This window comes from Cricetulus griseus (genome assembly GCF_003668045.3).
Source record: "Cricetulus griseus strain 17A/GY chromosome 1 unlocalized genomic scaffold, alternate assembly CriGri-PICRH-1.0 chr1_0, whole genome shotgun sequence".
In the NCBI taxonomy this organism is placed as follows: Eukaryota; Metazoa; Chordata; class Mammalia; order Rodentia; family Cricetidae; genus Cricetulus; species Cricetulus griseus.
The window spans coordinates 60218657-60230090 of NW_023276806.1; the positions used below are offsets into that span (position 1 = coordinate 60218657).

An 11434-nucleotide genomic window follows, 5' to 3' on the forward strand; every position below is an offset into this window, starting at 1 on the left:
CCCCAGGCCCCTAAAGGGCACAGGGTCCCGAGGAGCCCCCGAGACTCAGAAACCAGACCAAGAGCTGCAAAAGCAAGAGGGTTTATTGAACAAATGTGCATTCGGGTGTCAGCAATATTGGGAAAGCTGCCCACCCCAGCATGGGGTGCAAGCTCCTTTTATAGGAAAAAAACCGCAGATCAGCATACAGGCAAGGGGCACAAAGTGATTGATTACAAAGTATGATCTCATGTTAGAGTGGTCACCCAGGTGTGACCTGCTTTTCTACAAAGGAAAAAACCACAGAATGTATCCTGGAAAGTCCTTGTCTGTTGGCCAGCCAGGTGTGACCCAAAGAGGGTTGCCTGGGCGATTGCCCCCGTCTAAACCATAGGATGTGCCCGGGGTTGGGGTAAACTTCCTTGTAATGTGCCAAGGCCTGTGGGAAACTTTTTCTCTCTGTGAACTAAAATCTTTCAAAACTTTTTCTCTCAGCAAACTAAAATCTTTCAGCTTTGGAGACTGTCCTGGTACCAGGCTGGCCTGGAACTCACAGAGATCCGTCTGCCTCTGCCTCTGCCTCCCGAGTCCTGGGGTTAAAAGCATGCACCGCCACTGCCTGGCAAAGACCAGCTTTTTATATCTTACAAACTGACCCTTTTCCCAGAAGATAAACGTGAAGAACATGATGCCTGGCCAAGGAAATGTTTGTTGGACTGTGATGGTAGTATTGTGCCAAAACTCTGCCTGCAAGCATCCTTTTTCAAGGGTCATCTGGCAAGTGCATTGTTCTGCCTGATGTCAGTTCAGCAAATCTCCAATGTGGACTTTCAGTTTTCCCGGCACCATTCGTTGGTGTTCTTTTCGCCAACATATGTTTTTGGTATCTTTGTCAGATATTAGATGGCCAATTACTTGTACTCATGTTTGGATCTCCAGTTTTATTACACTGGTCTCCGTGTCTGCTTTCCTTTCAAACCACATTGTTTTTATTACTATGGCTCCGTCATATTTCTAAGATCTGGAATGGTAATCTCTCCAGCATCGTTCCTTTAGCTCAGGATTGTTTTGACTATGAATCGGTCCTTTTAAGAAACTAAATGCACAAAATGTTCAGACTATATATAACAACAGAAGTCTGGCTGCTGTGGTGTCTGAGATTTATAAGTGGGGGGTCGCTTGCCTAAGTGGGTGGCTGCAGGTCATGGCACAGAGGTTGTTTTTCATTTGACAGAGTCTCACCATGTATCTGAGGCTGGTCAGGAACTCACTCTGTAGAACAGGCTGGCCTTAAAGTCAGAGATCTGCCTGTCCCGGCTTCCCCAGTGCTGGGGTTAAAAGGGTGCTTTCCCTGCTCTTTCCTTTCTTGATTTTAGACAGGGTTTCTTTCTGTGATCCAGGCCAGCCTGGAGCTCTCAATCCTCCTCTGCCCCGAAGTTTCTTGAATTACAGTCATGTGGCACAACACCCAGAAATTCTTAAAAGTTTTTTTTTCTTTGACCAGCTTCAGAATTTTGATGAAATTCAATTTCATATTATCTTTTATTGCTAAAGCCCCATGGTCTCTAAGACACTCCTCCTACCTGAAAACAGGTATTAACATTTTCTTTTCAAAGCTTTTTAGTCTTCATGCTAACATCTATTTTTTATCTCCTGATCTCATTGAAAATTCTACAATCAGCCAGAAGACCAGTATTGACCTTAGTTTCCAGTTATGTTATTCCTGAAAACCTCTTCAGCCTTTTGCCTTCTCTCATTTTCACTTTCCTCTTCTTACCTCTATGGCTATAAAAATCAAAAATAGGCCGAGTGTTAGTGGTACACGCCTTTAATCCCAGCACTCGGGAGGCAGAGGCAGGAAGATCTCTGTGAGTTCGAGGCCAGCCTGGTCTACAGAGCAAGTTCCAGGACAGCCTCCAAAGCCACAGAGAAACCCTGTCTCAAAAACAAAACAAGCAAACAAACAAAAGATGTGAAGGTTTTAACCGGGCTTTGGTGTCCCACGCCTTTAATCCCAGCACTGGGGAGGCTGAGGCAGGTGGGTTCTTTGTGAGTTCGAGACCAGCCTGCTCTACAAGAGCTAGTTCCAGGACAGCCTCCAAAGCCAGAGAAACCCTGTCTGGAAAAACAACAACAACAACAACAACAAAATGGGGCTGGAGAGATGGTTCAGAGGTTAAGAGCACTGACTGCTTGCAACCATCCGTTATATACTAAATAAATAAAATAAAATAAAATCTTTAAAAAAATAGTTAAAATTGAGAACAAGAAAAGGAGGGTCTGATCTGACCTGTGTTTGGCTTGTAAATCTATTCTGTCTCTGTGTGGCCTTGAACTTCAGTTGTGTGTCTCCATCCTCTCTTCCATTAAATGAGATCAATTAAAGGGTCTATTATTCTTCCATTATCTGTATCTGGAAGATAATAATGCTAACTCTACCTCTGTAGAATCATTTTCCTTAGTGTTATCACCTTTGTTTGTTTGTTTGTTTGTTTGGGTTTTTTTTGTTGTTGTTGTTGTTTTTTGTTTTTCGAGACAGGATTTCTCTATGTAGCTTTTGGAGCCTATCCTGGTACTCGCTCTGGAGACCAGGCTGGCCTCAAACTCACAGAGATCCATCTGCCTCTGCCTCCCGAGTGCTGGGATTAAAGGCGTGCACCACCAACGCCCAGCAGTGTTATCACTTTTAATAATTATATCTGTCTGCATTAGTTTTGAAAGCTACTATCTAGATATTCTGTGCATTGAATTGGTGGTGTTTCTTGTAGAAATACCCTGTAGATGGGTATGTATGTGTGTGTAGGCATATGTTTTCAGTTACCATGGAAAAGTGAGTGAAGAGCCGGCAAGAATAGAGGACTATTTAAATTTGTAAGACACTGCCAAACCAAAATGTCTATAGCATTTTCACATTTCCATGAAAAATGTCTGTGTTCTGTCTTTACTAAGACTTGGTGCCTTCAAATTTTATAGCTATACAATTGTGTTTAGCAGTGTCTCATATGATCTTAACATCCATTTTCATGACAGCTAGTGTTTTGAATTCCCTTGTATTTGTCAATGGGTCATTACTATTTAGTTCTTACCCATTTTTAAAACAGAAGTACTTCAGTTTTTATGGAAACTCATCATCTATCCAGGATTGGGGTCCGTTATTAGCATGGTTTATGAATGTGTCATCCCAGACTGGGGCTTGCCCTTTTCCCTGATGGTGTCTTGGAAAGCATGAGGAGAGATGATCACCATTCAAGTCCAGGAGCTGTCCCCCTGTGACCATACTCCCTGGAGGTCAGGCCTGGGAGATAGGATTTCAGCTCAACAGTGATTGGAAGCTTCTGGTTTCCGAGGAGGCCGACTTGAGCTTGATGGTGTCTTTGCACGAGAACACACTGTGGGGTTCATGCCCTCTGTGCCTCTTTCCATCTCTCTGTCAGCCTGCTTTCTTATCCCACCAGGGTCACTTGTCCAGGGGTGACATTGCTCACAGGGATCTGATCTTCTCACATCAATCATTAATCAGGACACACCCTATAGACTTTCCTATAGGCCAGTCTGATGGAGGCATTGTCTCCACTGGGGTTCCTCTTCCTAGATGACTTCAGCAGTGAAAAGATGACAAAACCAACCACTGAGCTCTCCTGGGTTACTCTCCTTAAAACCTGCTTCCTATGCAGAGAACAGTGTTAGAAGCAAGCAAACGCCAACCAGACAAGTTATGTAGCATGTGACAATTTTTATTCCGAGATTTCCAAACAAGGAAAACTTCAAAACAACAACACCTGAGATTTTTAGCACAGTCTGGTCAGATAAGAACATTAGAAACTCACTATCAATCTATTAACAAAACCCAGAAAGGCATAATAGCAAAAGAAAGAAACTTGCATGGAAATAAGTACATATGTTATTTTATTTTCGTTTTTTTTTTTTCAAGACAGGATTTTATTTATTTATTTATTTATTTATTTATTTATTTATTTATTGGTGTGTAACAGCTCTGGCTGTCCCAGAACTTGCTTTGTAGATCAGGCTGGCCTCCAACTCACAGAGATCCATCCACCTGACCCTACCTCCCCAAGTGCTGGGATTAAAGGCATGCACCACCATGCTCAGCTGTACATGAGTTGGAGACTAGCCTGGTCTACAGAGTGCGTTCTGGGAAAGCCAAGGCTATTTCAGAAACCCTGTCTTGAAAAATAAAAACAAAAGTTAACACTCACACAGAGAGAGAGAGGAGAGAGAGAGACAGAGAAAGAGAGAGAGAGAGAGAGACAGAGACAGAGACAGAGACAGAGAAAGACAGAGAGAGAGAGAGAGAGAGAGAGAGAGTTATGGTACAAGCCCAGAATGCCAGCACTTGGGGAGTGGAAATGATTTCACTCTAAATAAATTACCACTTGTCTGAAAGCCCTTAAAAAAAAATCTTACATTTAAGCTATTCGTGGACAAGAGAGAATTTGGAAGACCAATTATCTAACACAGTGGCATTCACATTACTTTTTAAAAATAAAACAGGTTTATCCAGTTTGTCATATGTATTTGTTTGGGGGTACGTGAGGGCAGAGGTCAGTTCTGGCCATCCACCATGGGGGTTCCTGGCATTGAACTCAGGCCATCAGCACTTGGTGGCAAGCTCCTTTACGCATTGAATCATCGCCCATGCCCATATTACTTTCTGTTGTACACTTTGTCCGAAGCTTCCCCAAGTGTTAAGAAATATAGACAAAACTCAAAATTCTGAACCTTGTTTTTCCTTATTAAAAGTACAGTTTTGGGGTCGATTCTGTTGGCACACATTGCCAGGGACGTGGATTCCTTCCTTCTTCGAACTCGAAAGGGCCTGTGGAACACAGGGAGAGCACAGTGGCTAGCAGCCTACGTCCTGGGTAGCACCCGGGTCCTCTGGTGGTGTCCTCCACCAACCTCAGCCTGCCCGCCCCCGAATCTGGGTTTCCAGGGCAATTGATTTGTCCAGGGCCTGCCCCAGTGAATCGGCTTTCCTTTCCTTGTAGGGAACCACACCCAGTGATCAGCCTAAGGTCCAGGCAAAATTGGGGACCTTCTGACTTTTGAGGGTTCTAACGAAGAAAGCATGCTGCAGCTTCACCGTTTTCAAAGTGTAATTCTCTGATGCGGTTAGAGAGCGGCAAGACTTCGAATCGCATGACTTGTTTGATAAAGCTGCAGGTATTGTGCTGTCTCTATTAATTAGGTAGAATGATACAGCTGCAGGTACTGTGCTATCTCTATTAATTAGGTAGAAATGTAAAACCAAACCTTGAAAACACTGCATTGGCCGGGAATCGAACCCGGGTCTCCCGCGTGGGAGGCGAGAATTCTACCACTGAACCACCAATGCTTTACATAGGGGTCTGTTTCAAAGGATAGAGAGCCCTAATTTCTTCAACAAGGGTATGTGTTTTGATTTGGTCTCAGAGTTGGCTAAAATGTAGCTACCTACCGCACCCAAACTAGTTGCTTTTAAGCAAGCATTGTACTAGAGGAAACCGTGTCTGATTTGCCTGACCCAGCTCAACCGGAAAAGTAGCTTTTAGGCTGGCTGCATGAACCTCTTATTTCTGATCTCCACTCTTCATTTTTTAATTTCAAACAGTTGCCTCGGTGTTTGTCTCTGTGTTTCTGAGCTGACCAGCCTGGTGACCTAGTCTAATCAAGGAAGAAATGAGAAGAATTACAATTAAAGAAAATATAGAGGAAGGCAGGCATAACCAAATTTTGTGTTGAAGAGTTAGTTTTTGTAGTTGATCATGTTATGTGATGTTTTTTGAGTTGATCAGTCTCCTAATTATTGTAACAACAGTATGTGCCTTCATTTTACTTTAATTTTGACAAAGTTTAAATGTTGGAGAGATCTGTTTCCTCAATCCTTCAGGAGGGAACTAAACTGTTTAGAAGTCCTCCTAACTTTTTAAAAGACAAGAGTCACCCTGCACAATTGTGCAGCTGTTTTTGACAAGCCAAGGCAAATCACAAACCTGAGCTCTGCAAGGAATTCCAGCTCCATGCTCACCTTGCAGCGCAATTGGTTCTAGCTGCCCTTTGGCCCAACCCATAAGACATAGATAACTTTGGCAAATACAACTTTTAAGGGCCACATGCATCGACTGAACTGCAATTATTCCGGTCTACAAACTTGCACTTACTACTCTCAACTCCTAAACTTACAGGAAACCTCAGATGCATTTCACACTGACGAATTCTGCAAAGCTCCACACCAGTGAACCCGAGCAGTGCACTGAGAGTTCTGAGAGTTTCAGTCCATCACAGAAACTTGTCCCTACCCCTGCCTGGTCCAGGTGCCTTCATTCACACTCATCTTTCTGCCTGACCCATAGTTTGCCATTTCCCTTAGATAAAAACTGCCAATCTTTCAATACTACAATTTGCTCCTAGGTTAGTTGTTTAGATTTACTGGACTCTCTCAGACTCGCTGCCCCATCTTCAACTGCACCCTTCATACATTATTACTTCTTATATCCATTGAATATAAATGGCTCAAAACCTGCCTTCCCCATAAGCCACTCCAGCCTACTCTGGTCCATTTGCTGCAACATTGTATCCCAAGTGACAATTGTGTGATATAAATCTGGACACATCTATAGTCAAAACAAAACTTATTTATTGTTTAGAGTGTGCTACTCATCTTCAAACACTGCAACAAACACTGAAGAAAAGTCAGCATAAGGAGACCATGTTATTTTAATTCATAGTTTCAGAGGTTGTCTCCGGTTTCCACTATGGATATGAACTCCATGATAAAAACTTGGGGAGAAAGGGGTTTATTTTGTTTTACAGTGTACGCTCCTTCGTGAAGGGTAGTCTGGGAAAGAATCCAGAGGCAGGGTTGCTGCTGACTGGCTTGCTCAGCCTGCTTTCTTATACAGTCCAGGACCACCTGCCCAGGGGTGACTCGGCCCTCCAATGTCAATCATTTCCAGGAAAATTCCCCGTAGACTAACCTACAGACCACCCCATAGGGGCATTTCTCACTTGAGGTTCTCTCTTCCCAAACAACTCTTGATGTGTCAGGTGGACAAAGAAACTACCACTGAAATTTTAGAACACTTTTGATTGGCTCTGTTGCCTCTGGAGCTGTAGTGAGGCCAGATATCATGGTCTATGCAACTATGAAACAAAATCCTTTACCACACAACCAGGAAAAGAGAAAGAGGAAGCCGTTGGGGCCCCAGTGATCTGAAGACCTGTCACTAGGGACTGCTTCTTAAAGGTTCCAGAATCTCTGGAAACTGTTGGTTCAGTGATGAGGGAGGCAGGTGACAGAGAAACCGTATATAAGATGAGCATTTGACCTATGGTGGGAGGAGGGAGAGATAGAAGAGCAGGCAAGCACTGAGCAGCAGAAGGCTACGTGTTTGGACATGTTGTGGTTTGAATATGAAATACCCTTCCCCACCCCACCTCGTGTGTCTTTGCCTTGGTTCCCTGACAGTGATGCTGGACCCAAAAGTGAAGTCCAACTCCGGGAGACGCACCCCACAGAGTCACTCACGGGACACAAGTTCGATGCAAAAGCAAAAGGATTTTATTCCAACGCGTTGGGGTCATTCCCTGGGAAGAGAACGGCCCTGAGTCTCCAAAGCAGGCAGTTTTTATGTCTTTTTGGTCACTAGGAAGGAGTATGACAACATATTGATTGGCTATAACATACATGAGTCATTTACTGATTGGTTGGGAACTGAACTTACAATTTTGCCCACAAGGGGTTTGGAATGTTATTTTGGGTTTTACACCTGCAAGGCCATGGGACAGCTAGTGGTTTTTCTGGGAACAGAGTGACTTATACTTATTTTCAAAACTTGGGTGCTCTGGAGCAGGGTAACCCAAAACATTTTTTAGAAACCAGACAGTTGTTGAAGATAATAGAAACTAGTAATAATAACAATATCCAGAGACTGGTCATCATGACCGACCATTTCATGTGTTCTTTGTCCCAGAGCTGTGTGTGGCCAGAGTGATTTTTAAATACATGCTGGTGGGCATCAGGCTAGGCTTGAGTTGGGGTCTTTCAGTGACACTATTTTGGATGGTGTTGAAATGTTTAGAAGATGGGGCCTGACTGGAAAAAGTTACTGGGATGTGTCCTGAAGGAGTATCTTAGCACTGGACTGTCTTCCTGTCTGCGGAGAGGTGAGCTGCTCTGCCTCACCATGCGGCCCCTACGAAGATGCTGAGCCTCATGTCAGGCCACAGCAACAAGCCCTCTGGCCATGGACTGACATTGTGAGTCCAAAGAAACTGGCCTCCTCAAAACTGCTTCTCTTGGGTATTGTCACAACGACAAAAAGTCTCACTCATGCACTGGCATCCATCCTTGTGCCAGAGGATGTCGTACTGAGATCTTTCTCATGGTTTCCAGCAGGTAGTTATAAACGTGGCTCTGGGGTGAATGAGTGATGGCACATGCCAGTAATCACACCACTAGGAAGGTGGAAGAAAATGATTGAGAGTCCAAGGCTGTCTAAACAACAACTCACAACCCATCCTGCCTCTGCCTAGCTACTGGCCAATCAGCTTTTTATTAGAGCAATCAGTTGCCTTAGGCAGACAAGGTAAACCAGAAACACGCCTTTACATAGTAAAACAAATATTCTATCCCACAACATGGGTCCAAAGCAGCAAGACTAAGTAAATACAGATGGAAGCCTCTCAAACCCTGAGCCAAAATAATCTTTTCTTCCTTACTAGTTGTTTATCTCAGGTACTTTGTCACAGTGATGAAAGCTAACATACACTAGAAAATTATTCACATATTTTTATACAGTTAACATGTGCTGGATAGTTTTATGTCAACTTGACACAAGCCAAAGTCATCTGAGAGGAGGGAGCCTCAATTAAGAAAATGTCTCATAAGATCCAGCCGTAGGAAGACTTGTAGGACACTTTATTCATTTGTGACTGATGGGGAGGGCTCAGCCCATTGTGGGTAGTGCTGGTGGTCCTGGGTTCTGAGCGAGCCATGAGGAGCAAGCCAGTAAGCAGTACCCCTCCATGGCCTCTGCATCAGCTCCTGACTCCAGGTTCCTGTCCTGTTTGAGTTCCTGTCCTGATTTCCTGGGATGACAGTGATATGGAAGTGTAAGCCAAATAAACGCTTTCCTCCCCAGCTTGCTTCTGGTCATGGTGTTTTATCACAGCAATAGAAGCCCTAACAAAGATATGATACCACTTCAGATTTCACCACATGCATCTCTGTCTTGCCCGTCACTTCATTCTGTGTCTTATCTTTTCGTGTGAGACCATCCCCTCCCACCCCCCAGAAGCAGCACTGAAGCTTTTGCTTCATGTTGATCTGTTGTCTGCTGGTAATGAGTTGTCTCAGTTCTTCCTCATACCCCATGGAAATATCATTATTTTGTTTTAATCATTGAAGCCTATCTTTACCATACATAAAACACTAAGAGGCAATTATTTCCTTTCAGCATATTGAAGACACTGCACTTGATTTTTGCCTTTCAGAAGTCAAAAATGCCGATTTGAATGGATTTGAATGGATTTTTTTTTTCTTTTTCCTGGCTGCCCTCATATTTTTTTCCTTTGTCTTTGGTTTTCTAAAGTTTTCCTGTGTTGGGTGGAGTTATCAATTGTTCTCTATCTTGTTTGATGGGTTAACCTTGTAAAATCTGTTGACTTATATTTCTATTAAGTTTTAAATTTGTTATAGCATGCACATTCATGTGTGTGTGTGTGTGTGTGTGTGTGTGTGTGTGTGTGTGTGTGTGGAGAGGCAGATAATTGTGTGAGGTCAGTTCTCTCCTTCAGCTTTCACGTGGGTTCTAGGGATTGAATTCAGATGGGCACGCTTGCAGAAAACATCTTTACTCAGGCAGCCTCCTGTCTGTTCAACAGACACTCTCATATACAACTGAGAAATTGTCTTCAAACACCTGTGTTCTCTTTCCTCATTCTCACCCTATTTGCTATGTCTCAGGGTGTGTTTAGTGATGTCTTGCTTTGCTCTGTATCTTGGGTTTCCTTTTCCTTCCTTATCCTCCACTGACTCCCAGGAGTGATTGCTGTTTTGCTAAACTATTCCATTGAGTTGCTGCTTTTGTTACTTTTATTTCATTTAGTAATTTCTATTTGATCCTCTAAATCTGTTTTTTTATTGTTTCCAATAATTTGTGTGTACAAATTATTAAAGTGTTAACAGAGCTCTTTCCTTTCTCTACATGATAATTAGAACTTTGACTTTCACAGTATTAATCCCAAAGCTCGAGGAGAAAGACCACTGACCCAAATCACTATGGACAAATTAAAGCAAGCTATTAATTATAATTAAAGCAAACTTTTTTATTCGTGTACACAGGCTGCCTCTCCTTAAGGTGGAGTTCAAGAGGTCAGCACTGGATGTGAGGAAGACAAGGTTTTTATAGCTCAGGGTAGGGGTTTTCCAAATGGGGGATTTGGTGGGCAAAACAGGTGGGGTTACAGGAGCAGACCATAAACATAGCAAGTTATTCCTAATGACCTCCTGAAACAAAGACATTATTGCCAGGTGGTCCGAACGAGGTGGTCATAACAACCTTTTGAAACAAAGGTAGGGTAGCAAGATGGTTATAACAACTTTTTGAAACAAAGACGTGGTTGCTGTTTCCTGGAACAGGTAGTACAGAACCATTTGTAGTTAAGGTTACAGGTGGCACATAACCTAATCCTTGAGAAACAGAGGTTTAATCTGGTTTGTCTTTACTATAAAATGGCTTTCAAGCGTGAGAGAGGAGGCAGGCTGGTTCAGCAACAGTTGGATTTATTGGCACCTTACCTCCTGACTGATGGACTGCACCTGGCTGAGGGGAACAGGCCCAGCCCCTGGTCAGAGGGTATGTTTAGAGTTTCTGAGTATGAGACACAGGCAAGCTGCACACACCTGTGTAGACATCAGAACCCTCTCTGTTAAGTCCCTTCGATGGGACATTTCTAAACCAGCTTCCAAGCAAGCACATCAGCTGCCCCCCCCCCCAAATGTGGCAGGTGAGGGATGGATGAGTCCCTCCCCGACAGTGGCCACCTGGGAAGCAGTTCCTGTTGCTACCCCCTCCCCCCCCTTAAAGCAAGCTGTGGCTCTTCTGCTGAGTCCTTCTAATTGACTGGTATCCTATGTGGTCCCTGAGCCTCTTGTCATCCTGAATGTTTACCCGGCACTAAGAAAACCCCTTTCTAGGTAAAACTCTTCCAGATGCTTGTTTGCTGAGCCAATTTTCAGTGGGATATTTTATGGCTTTTCTGAAGTTTTCCGTATCACTGGAATATTGAGAATCTAGAATCTAGTACCGTAGTGCTTATTATCATCCTTGAGTATGTGTTGCAAAAATAAATAAAAAAAGCAAAATCTAGGCTTCTCAGCAGGTGCTCATCTTTCACAAAGCAGGGTTAGGAGCTGGACCAGCACTGCTGTCAAAGAAACTCTGGAGCTTGT

The 11434-nt window shown here is 43.5% G+C and overlaps 1 non-coding gene across 1 annotated transcript; it reads right to left on the reverse strand.

Annotated features, from left to right (window-relative positions):
* Positions 1-5264: 5264 nt before the first annotated feature.
* On the reverse strand, positions 5265-5335 carry Trnag-ccc. Its single transcript has one exon. It is a non-coding gene; the product is annotated as a tRNA-Gly (tRNA).
* Positions 5336-11434: the final 6099 nt, after the last annotated feature.